Source organism: Rattus norvegicus, chromosome 1, assembly GCF_036323735.1.
Source record: "Rattus norvegicus strain BN/NHsdMcwi chromosome 1, GRCr8, whole genome shotgun sequence".
NCBI lineage: Eukaryota > Metazoa > Chordata > Mammalia > Rodentia > Muridae > Rattus > Rattus norvegicus.
This window is the reverse complement of record NC_086019.1, coordinates 269002870-269019320: the sequence shown is the minus strand read 5'-3', so window position 1 is coordinate 269019320 and position 16451 is coordinate 269002870. Positions and strand designations below refer to the sequence as shown.

At 40.5% G+C, this 16451-nt stretch overlaps 1 protein-coding gene across 3 annotated transcripts in view; it reads left to right on the top strand.

Moving 5' to 3' along the window:
- Rab11fip2 (RAB11 family interacting protein 2) overlaps positions 1 to 16451 on the top strand; it is a 171867-nt gene that overhangs the window by 61371 nt on the left and 94045 nt on the right. The gene's annotated exons all lie outside the window — the stretch shown is intronic.

Genomic DNA, 16451 nt, shown 5'->3' with positions numbered 1-16451 from the left:
ACTCCTTCGTGTTCAGGAAAAGGCAACTATAGAGTCAGAAAAAAAAGCATTTGCCAAGGGTTGAGAAAGAAGGAAAAGAGAGGGTCGTGGGGCACAAAGGACATTCAGAACAGTGAAACTCTTCTATATGGTATCCAATGTTAGGTTATGTGTTCAACACTTGTCAAAATCACAAAAACGCAGACCTAATGTACTCTTGACCTCAGTAAATGACATGTTATAGATTCTAGTTAAAAGAAATATGTCACACTCAAGACGTCAACAATAAGGGACAGCTCAGGGAAGGGCAGAGAAAGACTGACTCTGGGAACCCTATTTACTTATTTGTGTGTGTGTGTGTGTGTGTGTGTGTGTGTGTGTGTGTGTGTGTGTGTGTGTGAGACACTGCACACATAGTTATCAGAAGACAGCTTTGGGAATCAGTTATCTCTTTCTACCTTTACGTGGTTCCAGGGATAGAAGTAGGCATATCAGGATTACTCAGTTGACAAGCATCTTTAGAAGCTGAACCATCTCACAAGCCCCAGACTCTTTTAAAATATATTTGTTTTTAAACTGATGAAATTATATATATTACATTATAATATATTATATATTATAACATATATTATATATTATAGTATATTATATATTGCAATATATTCTATATATTATATTATATATTCTACCTGTGTCCACTTCAGCAAAATGTTCCTTCCCATGTCTGCTTTAGCAAAATTTTCTTTCACTTGTGTCCACTTCAGAAAAAAACCCCTTTACATATTTGCACCAGCAAAACATCATCGGGCACAACTGACTTTACAAAGAACCTTTAAGTTTCTACCTCACTGATAAGTTTGTGTTATCGTAAAATCTTAAAAGATACAAAATTGAACCATTGAAAATTTTGCTAGTTATCTATATGTTGCGAAACACCTGAAGTGTACAAAGATGGAAAGCGGATCATAGCAGCCAGATGTGGGGGATCACACCTGTGATCTCAATACTTGGGAGACTGAGGCAGGAGGATTGCTGTGAGTTAAGGCCAACTTGGGCCAGATAGTGAGACCTAGCCTCAATATACAGAACAAAGAGGAATGGAGTCAGGTCAAATTTTAATGCTAAAAAAAAAAATCATGATTCTAGCCACTCTGTGGAGAAGAGACTGGAGAGGAAGTATGAAGAGACACGATGGGGACTGTAGGGAGGGATGTGACTATCAGAAGGAGGTACAGACGGTGTCTGTAGAATTGAGATGGACTTTACAGACAGGAGTGTCTCTCCTCATTTGCACTCTACAGATGGAAAGCTGTGAGGGAGAAAGATGGGGCAGGATGGCTTGTATTTTCACAGAATCACAGTTGGTGAGAAGAGCCATTCTTTAAGTGAGGAAGGAAAGAGGAGTAGAAAGAAGAGGTGATCATATTTGATCATGATGCTGGAGGACTTCAAGAAAGGCATGAAGAACTCCCTGAGAGAAACACAGGAAAACATTAATAAACAAGTAGAAGCCTACAGAGAGGAATCACAAAAATCCCTGAAAGAATTCCAGGAAAACACAATCAAACAGTTGAAGGAATTAAAAATGGAAATAGAAGCAATCAAGAAAGAACACATGGAAACAACCCTGGATATAGAAAACCAAAAGAAGAGACAGGGAGCCATAGATACAAGCTTCACCAACAGAATACAAGAGATAGAAGAGAGAATCTCAGGAGCAGAAGATTCCATAGAAAACATCGACTCAACTGTCAAAGATAATGTAAAGTGGAAAAAGCTACTGGTCCAAAACATACAGGAAATCCAGGACTCAATGAGAAGATCAAACCTAAGGATAATAGGTATAGAAGAGAGTGAAGACTCCCAGCTCAAAGGACCAGTAAATATCTTCAACAAAATCATAGAAGAAAACTTCCCTAACCTAAAGAAAGAGATACCCATAAGCATACAAGAAGCCTACAGAACTCCAAATAGATTGGACCAGAAAAAAAAACTCCTCCCGTCACATAATAGTCAAAACACCAAATGCACAAAATAAAGAAAGAATATTAAAAGCAGTAAGGGAAAAAGGTCAAGTAACATATAAAGGCAAACCTATCAGAATCACACCAGACGTTTCGCCAGAGACTATGAAAGCCAGAAGGTCCTGGACAGATGTCATACAGACCCTAAGAGAACACAAATGCCAGCCCAGGTTACTGTATTCTCCAAAACTCTCAACATAGATGGAGAAACCAAGATATTCCATGACAAAACCAAATTTACACAATATCTTTCTACAAATCCAGCACTACAAAGGATTATAAATGGTAAAGCCCAACATAAGGAGGCAAGCTATACCCTAGAAGAAGCAAGAAACTAATCGTCTTGGCAACAAAACAAAGTGAAGAAAAGCACACAAACAACCTCATATCCAAATATGAATATAACAGGAAGCAATAATCACTATTCCTTAATATCTCTCAACATCAATGGCCTCAACTCCCCAATAAAAAGACATAGATTAACAAACTGGATACCCAATGAGGACCCTGCATTCTGCTGCCTACAGGAAACACACTTCAGAGACAAAGACAGACACTACCTCAGAGTGAAAGGCTGGAAAAAAACTTTCCAAGCAAATGGTCAGAAGAAGCAAGCTGGAGTAGCCATTCTAATATCAAATAAAATCAATTTTCAACTAAAAGTCATCAAAAAAGATAAGGAAGGGCACTTCATATTCATCAAAGGAAAAATCCACCAAGATGAACTCTCAATCCTAAATATCTATGCCCCAAATACAAGGGCACCTACATACGTAAAAGAAACCTTACTAAAGCTCAAAACACACATTGCACATCACACAATAATAGTAGGAGATTTCAACACCCCACTCTCATCAATGGACAGATCATGGAAACAGAAATTAAACAGAGACATAGACAGACTAAGAGAAGTCATGAACCAAATGGACTTAACAGATATTTATAGAACATTCTATCCTAAAGCAAAAGGATATACATTCTTCTCAGCTCCTCATGGTACTTTTCCCAAAATTGACCATATAATTGGTCAAAAAACAGGCCTCAACAGGTACAGAAAGACAGAAATAATCCCATGCATGCTATCAGACCACCACGGCCTAAAGCTCGTCTTCAATAACAATAAGGGAAGAACGCCCACATATACGTGGAAGTTGAACAATGCTCTACTCAAAGATAACCTGGTCAAGGAAGAAATAAAGAAAGAAATTAAAGACTTCTTAGAATTTAATGAAAATGAAGGTACAACATACCCAAACTTATGGGACACAATGAAAGCTGTGCTAAGAGGAAAACTCATAGCTCTGAGTGCCTGCAGAAAGAAACAGGAAAGAGCATATGTCACCAGCTTGACAGCACACCTAAAAGCTCTAGAACAAAAAGAAGCAAATACACCCAGGAAGAGTAGAAGGCAGGAAATAATCAAACTCAGAGCTGAAATCAACCAAGTAGAAACAAAAAGGACCATAGATAGAATCAACAGAACCAAAAGTTGGTTCTTTGAGAAAATCAACAAGATAGATAAACCCTTAGCCAGACTAACGAGAGGACACAGAGAGTGTGTCCAAATTAACAAAATCAGAAATGAAAAGGGAGACATAACGACAGAATCAGAGGAAATTCAAAAAATCATCAGATCTTACCATAAAAGACTATACTCAACAGAACTTGAAAATCTGCAGGAAATGGACAATTTCCTAGACAGATACCAGGTACCGAAGTTAAATCAGGAACAGATAAACCAGTTAAACAACCCCATAACTCCTAAAGAAATAGAAGCAGTCATTAAAGGTCTCCCAACCAAAAGGAGCCCAGGTCCAGACAGGTTTAGTGCAGAATTCTATCAGACCTTCATAGAAGACCTCATGCCAATATTATCCAAACTATTCCACAAAATTGAAACAGATGGAGCACTATCGAATTCCTTCTACGAAGCCACAATTACTCTTATACCTAAACCACACAAAGACCCAACAAAGAAAGAGAACTTCAGACCAATTTCCCTTATGAATATCGACGCAAAAATACTCAATAAAATTCTGGCAAACTGAATCCAAGAGCACATCAAAACAATCATCCACCATGATCAAGTAGGCTTCAACCCAGGCATGCAGGGATGGTTTAATATATGGAAAACCATCAACGTGATCCATTATATAAACAAACTGAAAGAACAGAACCACATGATCATTTCATTAGATGCTGAGAAAGCATTTGACAAAATTCAACACCCCTTCATGATAAAAGTCCTGGAAAGAATAGGAATTCAAGGCCCATACCTAAACATAGTAAAAGCCATATACAGCAAACCAGTTGCTAACATTAAACTAAATGGAGAGAAACTTGAAGCAATCCCACTAAAATCAGGGACTAGACAAGGCTGCCCACTCTCTCCCTACTTATTCAATATAGTTCTTGAAGTTCTAGCCAGAGCAATCAGAGAACAAAAGGAGGTCAAGGAGATACAGATCGAAAAAGAAGAAGTCAAAATATCACTATTTGCAGATGATATGATAGTATATTTAAGTGATCCCAAAAGTTCCACCAGAGAACTACTAAAGCTGATAAACAACTTCAGCAAAGTGGCTGGGTATAAAATTAACTCAAATAAATCAGTAGCCTTCCTCTACATAAAAGAGAAACAAGCCGAGAAAGAAATTAGGGAAACGACACCCTTCATAATAGACCCAAATAATATAAAGTACCTCGGTGTGACTTTAACCAAGCAAGTAAAAGATCTGTACAATAAGAACTTCAAGCCTCTGAAGAAAGAAATTGAAGAAGACCTCAGAAGATGGAAAGATCTCCCATGCTCATGGATTGGCAGGATTAATAGAGTAAAAATGGCCATTTTACCAAAAGCAATCTACAGATTCAATGCAATCCCCATCAAAATACCAATCTATTTCTTCAAAGAGTTAGACAGAACAATTTGCAAATTCATCTGGAATAACAAAATCCCAGGATAGCTAAAGCTATCCTCAACAATAAAAGGACTTCAGGGGGAATCACTATCCCTGAACTCAAGCAGTATTACAGAGCAATCGTGATAAAAACTGCATGGTATTGGTACAGAGACAGACAGATAGACCAATGGAACAGAATTGAAGACCCAGAAATGAACCCACACACCTATGGGCACTTGATTTTTGACAAAGGAGCCAAAACCATCAAATGGAAAAAAGATAACATTTTCAGCAAATGGTGCTGGTTCAACTGGAGGTCAACATGTAGAAGAATGCAGATCGATCCATGCTTATCACCCTGTACAAAGCTTAAGTCCAAGTGGACCAAGGACCTGCACATCAAACCAGATACACTCAAACTAATAGAAGAAAAACTAGGGAAGCATCTGGAACACATGGGCACTGGAAAAAATTTCCTGAACAAAACACCAATGGCTTATGCTCTAAGATCAAGAATCGACAAATGGGATCTCATAAAACTACAAAGCTTCTGTAAGGCAAAGGACACTGTGGTTAGGACAAAACGGCAACCAACAGATTGGGAAAAGATCTTTACCAATCCTACAACAGATAGAGGCCTTATATCCAAAATATACAAAGAACTCAAGAAGTTAGACCTCAGGGAGACAAATAACCCTATTAAAAAATGGGGTTCAAAGCTAAACAAAGAATTCACAGCTGAGGAATGCCGAATGGCTGAGAAACACCTAAAGAAATGTTCAACATCTTTAGTCATAAGGGAAATGCAAATCAAAACAACCCTGAGATTTCACCTCACACCAGTGAGAATGGCTAAGATCAAGAACTCAGGTGACAGCAAATGCTGGCGAGGATGTGGAGAAAGAGGAACACTCCTCCATTGTTGGTGGGATTGCAGATTGGTACAACCATTCTGGAAATCAGTCTGGAGGTTCCTCAGAAAATTGGACATTGAACTGCCTGAGGATCCATTTATACCTCTCTTGGGCATATACCCAAAAGATGCCCCAACATATAAAAAAGACACGTGCTCCACTATGTTCATAGCAGCCGTATTTATAATAGCCAGAAGCTGGAAAGAACCCCGATGCCCTTCAACAGAGGAATGGATACAGAAAATGTGGTACATCCACACAATGGAATATTACTCAGCTATCAAAAACAATGACTTTATGAAATTCGTAGGCAAATGGTTGGAACTGGAAAATATCATCCTGAGTGAGGTAACCCAATCACAGAAAAACACACATGGTATGCACTCATTGATAAGTGGCTATTAGCCCAAATGCTTGAATTACCCTAGATGCCTAGAACAAATGAAACTCAAGACGGATCATCAAAATGGGAATGCTTCACCCCTTCTTTAAAAGGGTATCAAGAATACCCTTGGCAGGGAATAGAGAGGCAAAGATTAAAACAGAGACAGAAGGAACACCCATTCAGAGCCTACCCCACATGTGGCCCATACATATACAGCCACCCAATTAGACAAGATGGATGAAGCAAAGAAGTGCAGGCAGACAGGAGCTGGATGTAGATCTCTCCTGAGAGACACAGCCAGAATACAGCAAATACAGAGGTGAATGCCAGCAGCAAACCACTGAACTGAGAACAGGACCCCCGTTGAAGGAATCAGAGAACAAACTGGAAAGCTTGAAGGGGCTCGAGACCCCATATGAACAACAATGCCAAGCAACCAGAGCTTCCAGGGACTAAGCCACTACCTAAAGACTACACATGGACTGACCCTGGACTCTGACCTCATAGCATTGAATATCCTAGGTAGCATTGAATATCCTAGTAAGATCACCAGTGTAAGGGGAAGCCCTGGGTCCTGCTAAGACTGAACCCCCAGTGAACGTGATTGTTGGGGGGAGGGCGGCAATGGGGGGAGGATGGGGAGGGGAACACTCATAAAGAAAGGGAGGGGGAAGGGTTAGGAGGATGTTGGCCCGTAAACCAGGAAAGGGAATAACACTCGAAATGTAAATAAGAAATACTCAAGTTAATAAAAAGAAAGAAAGAAAGAAAGAAAGAAAGAAAGAAAGAAAGAAAGAAAGAAAGAAAGAAAGAAAGAAAGAAAAAAGGAAGGAAGAGGTGAGGAACACAGTCATCAAGAGTTCCGAATCAGAAGGGCTGAGGGTAAACCAAGCATGAGACCACCATAAACACTGGGACAGGCAGAGAGCTTAACCTTGGTGCTATGTAACTGATCCATTCCTGATCGAGCCGTTAGCCTTGAGTCTGACAAGAATGTTCTTCCCATCTTGCTTGTTTATCGATAATTTGTGCTGACTGAGGATTGACATTTGGTCTTGAAACTGGTTCAACAGTGCATATTTTCCTAGATCAACAGATGTCAAGACTTCTACATGCCAACACATACTGGACTTCTAAATAAGGTATGTATTTGAGGTATTTGTTTAGGGACATGTTGGACAACCAGAGGCCCTTTGCCATGCTGTTATGAACTACCGAAGCTATGGGAAACAAACGTATTATGCATGAGTAACTGTGACTCCCTAATGACCTCAATGCCTGACCAAAATCCAAAATGCAGCCTTTCCTCAAATTAATGGCCAATGTTACGAGATTTGGTGTCGAGACCAGGGTTCAAAGCCAGGACTGTTCACTGACTCCTTTTGTGTTTCCAAATGATCTACTGGGCTCTCTAAACCTCCTTTCCTCCCCTGTCATGGCATCATTTTATGGTACTTACTAGTAGCCCACATTTTTTGGGGGAGGGACATCTTGGGATTTCAGAGAAGCAGATTCTCGCTGCCAACCCTAGACAGAACTTTGACTTAGAGAAACTTCAAGAACTTCCATTCAACTCTACTCTTCCTATAAGTCTTCATCCTGGGGGAACCATGTGAGCCAAGCTAGGTAACCTCAAGTTTGCTTTGTGGTTCTAGGATAAAACATTCTTTTTCCTTCTAGACCACTGAGGGAACTACCCATTTGCTGTCCTCAGGATAGCAAATTATCACCCCTAGGAGTGCAGAAGTGGAGATCTTTGCAAAAACATAGTTCACTCTTAGAGGATACCATGCACACTTGGAGCAAACTGTGTTCAAGGCTGACTTTGAACTACTTCATTCTTGGGAATAACAAATTCCTTTATTATTTTAACACTTTAAGTCAGTTGTTTTAATTTTTTTCTTCCTTTAGCTAGCTTCTTCTTGATTTAGAGGTCAACTATTTTGACACCTGAGAGAAAACCCATCTTGTCCTAGACAGCCTCATCAACCCTAGAGCAAATTCGCATATATTGGAGAGTGGGTGACATTCGGTAAGTTTCTGCCAGTGTTCACCACTACTGCATCAGGGGTGTAGCTAATAGGCAGGAGAAATGGAAATTAAATTGGAATAATCGAATGTTAGTGAACAAGTCTAAGGTCAGAGCCACAGGGTTATTTATGTGAGTTGTATGTTCAATAGCATTTAGATAACTTTTTCTAAATGACTTTATTCTTTTCATGTGTATGTGTGGGTGTGGGTGTGGGTATGGGTGCTTATGGAGGCTAAAAGAGGGCCTAAGATCCCTTGGAGCTAGAGCCACAGGCAGTTATGGAACACGCAATGATAATGCTAGCATTTCTGGTCCTCTGGAAGATCCGCATGGACTCTTAACCACTTGGCCTCCTCGTTTAGGTATCTTTAAGTTTTCAGGTTTTGTTCCTGAGTCCACATGAAGTCCTTAAGCTGGAGAGCTCTGGCCTGGGGAGGTGGGTGTTGTTTTTGTCATGATGAGCAGGATTTTTGCTTCAATAATAACTATGCTCTAAATCTCAGTAGCTTGAAATAAAGTCTTGCTTATTTCTCATGCTGCATATGCACTGCATCTTGGCTTGGCTGTGCTCTTCCCTGAGACGTTGCTGGTGCTCTCGGGAGTAGAGCTATATCCATCTCCTTGGTATTATGAAAGAGATCTCTGAGGAGAACCTATTTAAATCCTCTACTGAGAAATAGAAAATTATCTCTGACCACAAATGCTAGTACTAATAAAATAACTCTATACCAAAGGAAGAGGGTTGGGAAATGCAACTTTACCACTTGCCTGAAGGAAGAAAGCTACAAGCATTTGATGAAGACCTAAAGACTTTTACCTTGGGCTTTGACCCCAAGGTTTAGCCTTCCCAAGATTGTTTTGACTCATAGTTCATAAACGACAATAGATTCAGTTAGATTGTAGACTAATAATAAAGACCTAGGAGGCCTTGTTAGATGGTATTCATATCTCTATTCTGATTCATCATTATAATATAATAATATAATCTTCCAAATTCTTGAAGCCTAAGAGTCTGACTGATTACATCATCTGGCCCTTTGCTTGTCTAAAACTCTACTATCATTTCTTTTATCACCACCCCTCTTTCTTCTAAACAGAAAAAAACATTCTCTGAAGTACAATTATGTGAGCTTGAACAATTGTCTTTGAATGACTTTGCACACGTTCCAAAAAGAGGAATCGCGAAAGATTACATGTTCTCATATAAAATCACTGGTGACTGGGCATGATAAACAGTCACTGATGTCATGTGGTCTCAATCTGGTATGTAATTCAGAAGGACTTTAAAGGACGGTATCTGTAGAAAGCAAGCAATACCATGTTAAGACAGGCAGCGATGCCACAACCTGCCCATCAGAACGGCTCATGGGGAAAAGTTCCATTCTTTCTCCCACATATGTGTTTCTCAAGGAGAAGGCTAAGCTTCAGTTAAGCCTTCTCCTGAGAAGAAATTGAGCACAGATTGGGTGTTGAGGGGACATCCAGACACTCACTGGCTTCTTCCCAGGAAGGCGTGTTTATGGAGCTTAATATATGATCATTCTCTATTTTATGTTTTGAGACGGGGGTCTCCCACTGAACCTGGAGTAGCTGGTTAATGAGTTCCAGGGACTGGCCGGTCCCCACCTCCCCTGTGCTTCAGTCTCAAGGTCTCACTATTATGCCTGTCTCTTTAGTTGGGTGTTGGGGATCTGAATTCAGGTCCCTGTGTGTCTAAAACAGGCACTTAACTGACTGAGGCATGCCAGCAAGCCCTCTTTTGCAACACTTTAATTAAGGAATCATCTTTCTTACTGACTAGTTTTAAGAGTTTTGTTTAATTGGGGGCAAATATATCTTTATTTACAAAATGTATCTTTTGTAAACTTTTTCTAATCTTACTCTTCTTATGTGTCTTTTGGGAATTTCAGTATGTTTGCAGTGAAATATGATCAAACCCACCCCATACTCTCCTCTCTAATTCTCCCCAGATCTTCCCAACTTCGTGTCTTTATTGCTTTTGTTTGTTGTTTTGAAAACACACATTATTCTGTTTATAGTGTCTTTTGTGAACCATAAAATTTTGTGATTTTAAAGTCGTCATCATCATAGCCCTACCATCTAATTTTTCCTCTTTTGTATTTAATAAAAATAATTTAATAATTTCGTGCTGCAAAATTTAGTTTGTTCATTTTGGGCTAATTTTTTTTTTGGTGAAAAGTCTAAGTCTCATTTAAGTAGATTTTTAAAACATGTGGCTGTCTAGCAGTTTCAGCAATTTATCTGAGAGAGACTTACCTTTGGTCTATCCTCTGAGCAGATACATGGTACCCTTCTCTGAGATCCTAGTCATCCTACTCATCCCACATAGTAGACAATCCTCGATCCTACTCATTCTACATAGTAGACAATGTGTCATTTGATGATAACATTGAATCTATACCACTATCTTTACATGTTGGTCAAACTACATTCAGAACCCATTAAGCTCAGAACCACATCCAGTGCCCCAACATTAACCCCATTGTCTAAACAGTGTACAGAACTTCAGTGTTCAATGTTAGCAAGGATTCTAACACCTTCATTTATTGTAAGCCAACGGAATCGCCAAACACAGTGTGCTCAAAGTGTCAGAGAACAGGATTCTTCCCATGTGAGGTTCAGATGTGGTTCGTAATGATCTTTTGTATCAAGGATGCTCTAAGGCAACAGTGATGGCTACATCAGATGAAATCAACTCTGTCTGGAAATCAGCTCCATTACAACTTCAAAACAAGAACTGAGAGAAGGCAATGGAGATGTTAAAAAATCAAGTTCCACTGCACTTAGGCCGCTTCTTGCAGATTTCAGGGCTGAGTTTGGCTCTCACTTGGGAAGTATTTTACTGGCGGAAGGCATGCTGATTGCAGATTAGACTTGGCTCCTTTCGGTGACAAACCTGGAGGAAAATTACCAGCTCATAATATTGAATTTTACCTACATAATTCAACAACCCCTTTGAGCTTGCCTGATGTTTTTCATGCTTCTTAATTTCACGAAGCCAGGATTGGGGCTGAAGTAGGTGATGTTTCTGGAAGAAACAGACCACTTATTGGTCCCAGGTGGCACCAGATCTTTTGATCCTAATACAACCATTTTTTAAGCAATGCCCGGGACTTGTAAAATTGGTCATTTTATTAGAGAAATACATTGGACTTGCAGTCAGAAAATGCCCTCATTGGGAGCTGCCACCTGATTGGCTGATGATGCAGTCAATGTTTGCAGTCACTTTCTGGCCAAATATTAGATTTTAGAAATGTCTCTGAGTATGCATTTTAGGAAGAGAAGGTCATTCTTTCCATATGGTAAGATACATCCTAGCACATTTGGAAAGAAAGATTATTCAAGCCATGATTTGCATGAAGTAACATTGAAAAAGCAATTTTCTAATTCATAGGTTACAATGAACGACCTTCCCAATGACTTTCTATGATAACTTGTTGTCTTACTCTCCTGTTTAAGTCTCAGGACAACCAGACATGTCAGGGAAACTTAGACTCACCAGGCCTGCCTTTTGGTCATATGGAGACAAGGATCATGAATAGATGTGATCAGTCTCCTATGGCTAGAGACAGAGACACTACAGCTGGTGACCCTGCTTCCCAGCGATCTTTCCAGATAATGTATTCTGCGTTTTTTCCATGCCAACAATCTGAACCATCAGAAATCTCCTGAAAACAGTCCCCTCGTCTCATGGTTTAACTGGTCTCTTTAGGGACAGTTAAGGGACAGAGGTATTGAATCTGGATATAGCCAAGAAAGAGGCAAATGGGAAATGAAATTCATTCTTGCTTCTTCATTGCCTTGCTAGCTGATGAGAATGTGGTGGGACTTAAGGACCACCAGTAACAAACACAGCCACTCTTCTGTTATTTTGCTTATAAAGAACCAACCTTTTTAGTGGCAACTCTACTTGGTCACCATCTTTTCCAGTGGAAATAGTTCTGTTAAGAGTCATCCTACCCTATGAATGTACCTTTATGGAGCAGACCAGAGGGAAAAGTAATTGAATTTAATAAAAGCTGTAACCAATATAAAGCCACAGGGAAATCCATTTCACTTCAAAGCCAAGATGCATGGTTCCTAAATAGAATTAATTGCCTGGCTGTTTCTTCCATCAAATCTCAATCCAACAGCAAGGAATTAAATTCCTTGGCATTTCTTATTTCATAGTCACATGAACTCTCCATGAATGGTGATGGCTGGATTGATAAAAATTGTTCTCAGAAGTGACAATCTTCAGATTGATCAGTAACCACAGCTGCAAAGTCTTACAGTATCGTGCTTAGCAGAGCTAGAAGCTCTTATAGGCAATCTTAATGAATTTGTCAAAGCTGAGACTCATAAGGACAGTACTTTCTGCCCCTTAACCACCAACTCATCCCCCTTTTAAAAGTGTCTTCCCAAAGAAAACAAATAGAGGGAAGATTCTTCTCAAATTCTTCTCATCTAGATCCCCTGAAGAGATTATTTGATGTCTTTGTTGGCTCATGCCAAGGTTAGTTAAATGGAGATTCAGGTTTCCATGGCATTGTCTGATTCTACATTGGGGGACCACTCCAACATAGTAGGATGGAGAAAATATGGGGTCTGAATTGTGATCTCCTCCAAAACTGATATTTTGAACAATTAGCTGCCAACGTGACATATTGAAGGAAGGGCTTTGGGGAAATGATGAGGGTAGAGCCTTCACAGATGGCAGCAGTATCTCACGAAGAGGTCTTGTGAGCTTCCTTGTCCCTCCACTATGTGACGACACAGGAAGAAGGTACCACTTATGAGCCAGAGAGTGCACCCATGCCGTACATTGTGCCTTGACCTTGATCTTGAATTTTAGCCTCCATAACTGTAAGAAGCACATTTCTCTTATTTATAAGTCATCTAGAGAATGGTATTTTGTTATATCCACCCAAATGAGACTAAGACACATGACTACACAAGGCTTTCTGAAAGGACTTCCAGTTTCTATATGTCATACCACTTCTCACTGGGCCCTTTCTAGACATCAGAGTATTGGGTAAGAAAAGTCTCGTGTTTTCCTTCCATAAAACTAAATGGAGAAGAGGTAGGAGAGAGAGAGAGAGAGAGAGAGAGAGAGAGAGAGAGAGAGAGATGGTTTGAATAGCTTTGGCTCCCATAGACTCATGTGCTTGAATGCTTGGACCATAGGAAGTGTGGCCTTGTTGGAGTAGATGTGGCCATGTTGGAGGAAATGTGTCACTGTGGGGAGAGGCTTTGAGGTCACCTATGCTCGAGCTATGCCCTGTGTGGCACACAGTTTCCTCTTGGCTGCCTTCTGATCAAGATGTAGAACTCTAGACCCCTCCAGCACCATATCTGCTTGCATACTGCCATGTTTCTTGCCATGATGATAATGGGAGAAACCTCTGAAACTGTAAGGCAATTAAATGTTTGCCTTTATAAGAATTACTTTGGTCATAACATCTGTTCATAGCAATAAACCCCCAGATAAATTATAGTTTATTATATTGTTGGTATAATGATATCAAGATTAAAGTATTGGCTATATAGACTAGGAAGAATAGGGAAAGGTATGCATGATATAAAATTTAAGAAGACAAGTAAATATGAAAACCTATGACAAGAACTATGTAAATTCAAGCACAGGCAAAAATAGAAGTAAATATATACACAGGAAATATTTATGCTGGGGTAGCAAATTACCAGCAGTTTAAAAGTTCCTCTTGCATTTTTATTTCACAGGATGATTTTATCTGTGTGCATATAAAATGGAATGACATCTTAGAAACTGGAACTTCTTGTGAGTGTTTATGTGTATCTCATCATCAGAAATGCCAGCTTGTGGTTCAAGTCATCTCAGATGCCCGCTGGAGTTTAACTACAGCCCAGAGGCCAGAGTAGTCTGAGTGTGGTTGCAAAACCATTACTTTCTCCAAGGGCCAGACAGATCCCTTCATTAACCTCTGTAAACAGCTCAGCTTTCCCGAGGTTATCTGATCCCAGCTAAAGAGAAGGATTCAGACATTGTCTGGCCTCTAATGGGTAGTGTGTTTATGCATGCATGTGGGGCATACAAGTGCAGGTATGCATGCCGGTGTGTGTTCAGGTGTGTGTGGAAATGTGTGTGCAGGTGTGTGTGCAGGTGTGCACACAAATAAGTAGAGGCTAGAGGACAACCTTGGGTATGGTTCCTCCTTTTCTTTGGAGACAGGATCTGTCACTGGCTTTGAATTTGCAAATAGGATTATGTGGGTGGCTGACTGGGGAGTCCCAGGAATCATCCTGTTTCTGCCTCCCCAGTGCTGTGATTATACAATATGCCACCAAGCCTGGTTTTGGGGATTTGGTCTCAGTTCCTTGTGCTTCCAAGATAAGCGCTTTGCTTTTCTGACTGAGCCAGCTCCCCAGCTCGGCATATGTAGCTTTTATTCTCTGGCTTGCCTACTTTTCTTCTGTCTATGACAACTGCCAGGGCCTTTTCACTGTGTCCCAGTGACCAGAGCAGTATGTGGTGAGTTGTGTGAGTGAGTTGAGGGAACATTTGGGTATGAGGCCAATCACTACTGTGTTTCCTAAATTAAGGCTCATCTGGGAGTGCCCAGCCAGGACACACCCTCATCCGGAGTTTGCATTCTGCTGCTCACAGTTACTGCTATGGCTTGGGATTAGACTTAATGTTCTCTTAGTCAGAATGGTAAAGAGCCTGAGAGGGTGGATGCTCCCTGGACCTCTGAAAGGAAGCATTAGAGAGAAGGGTATGCGAGGAACAGAAGAATCACTCACTCGTGCTTGCTGGCTAAAAGTGATCATTGGGCCAATTTATTCTAACATCTCTTCCATATATATATATATATATATATATATATATATACACACACACACACACACATATATATATATATATATATATATGGAGAGAGAGAGAGAGAGAGAGAGAGAGAGAGAGAGAGAGAGAAGGAATTTGAAAACTGAGCTACACAATTGGAAGAAAAGCATCGATGACCATGGCTAAACCAGAGTGTGTCAGAATGGAGACAGCCTGTCCACCAGAGGCTCCCACTTCAGCTTCAATGGACACCTGAATGCCAAGAGCTCTGAGGGAATCAGGCCCAACAGCCACATTGCATGGCCTAGACCCCAAAGAGATAGTGGGTTAAAGGAAAGGGACCTACATAGATGTGGTTCTCCCCTATCTGAGTTCCTAGCCACCTTGTCCTGGTGGGAAGATTAGCTGCCCTCTTTCTTGCTAAAGATGTTTGATTCAAACCCTAAGAATTCTTTTCCTACATTTTCCAAGAAAACCTTTTAGAAAAAAATCTCTTTCAGTTCCTGCTGGGATAGCTCAGTTAGTAAAGTGCTTGGGGAGAGAGCAAGAGGATTCAGAGTACACCTGTGATCCCAGTGCTTCAGGGGGGGCTTCTGGAACAGGGGGAGTGCTGGGAGGGGTGCTGGGGCAGGCAGGGTGCGGTAGGAAAAGTGCTCCGGGAGGGTGATGGGTTGGGGATGAGGATTCTGAGAGCACAGGGTCAGGGGGGGTGTTATGGGAGGAGAGTTCTGGATGGGGAGTGGCAAGAAAAGTTCCTCAGAGCTGTGGCCAGCCAATCGAGTTGAATTCAGTCTTTGTATAGAAACTGTATATAATAAAGTGGGAGAGCTATTGAGAAAAACACCCAGCACTGACCTCTGGCTCTATCTGCACCGCCACACTTGAGACCATTTGTAAGTGTCACAAGCATGAATGTGGTCATTACCCAGAAAATGCAGCCCTCCAGGCTCTCTATGAATTACGAACCGTATTTATAGAAAATGTGACAACTCTACCACTTGCCTTGTGTCTAGAGGGCCAGTGAAATTCAAGTCTCGGTGATTATTTCTGATCAACAAATAGCGCAGAAAGGAGTCCCACCGAGCTCAGACTTCTCAGCCTCTGCAGTGCTCTAGCTTTCTCTTATAAGCCAATACTTGGGGACATTTTCTGGATAATGACCACTTCATGGCAGACTTAGTCATTGTCATATTGCAAAATCTGGGGTTTATTTTGTTGTTGTTATTGTTTGGTGTTTGTTTTTTATTTTTGTTGTTTTTTTTCCCCTTCTATAAATGACACTTCTTGGAACACCCCCATACGTATTGTTTTTCTAGGATATTCAGCTTCCAGAACTCAGACCTAATGGAAAACATCAGATATTTTCTATAAGATACAGAATATTTATG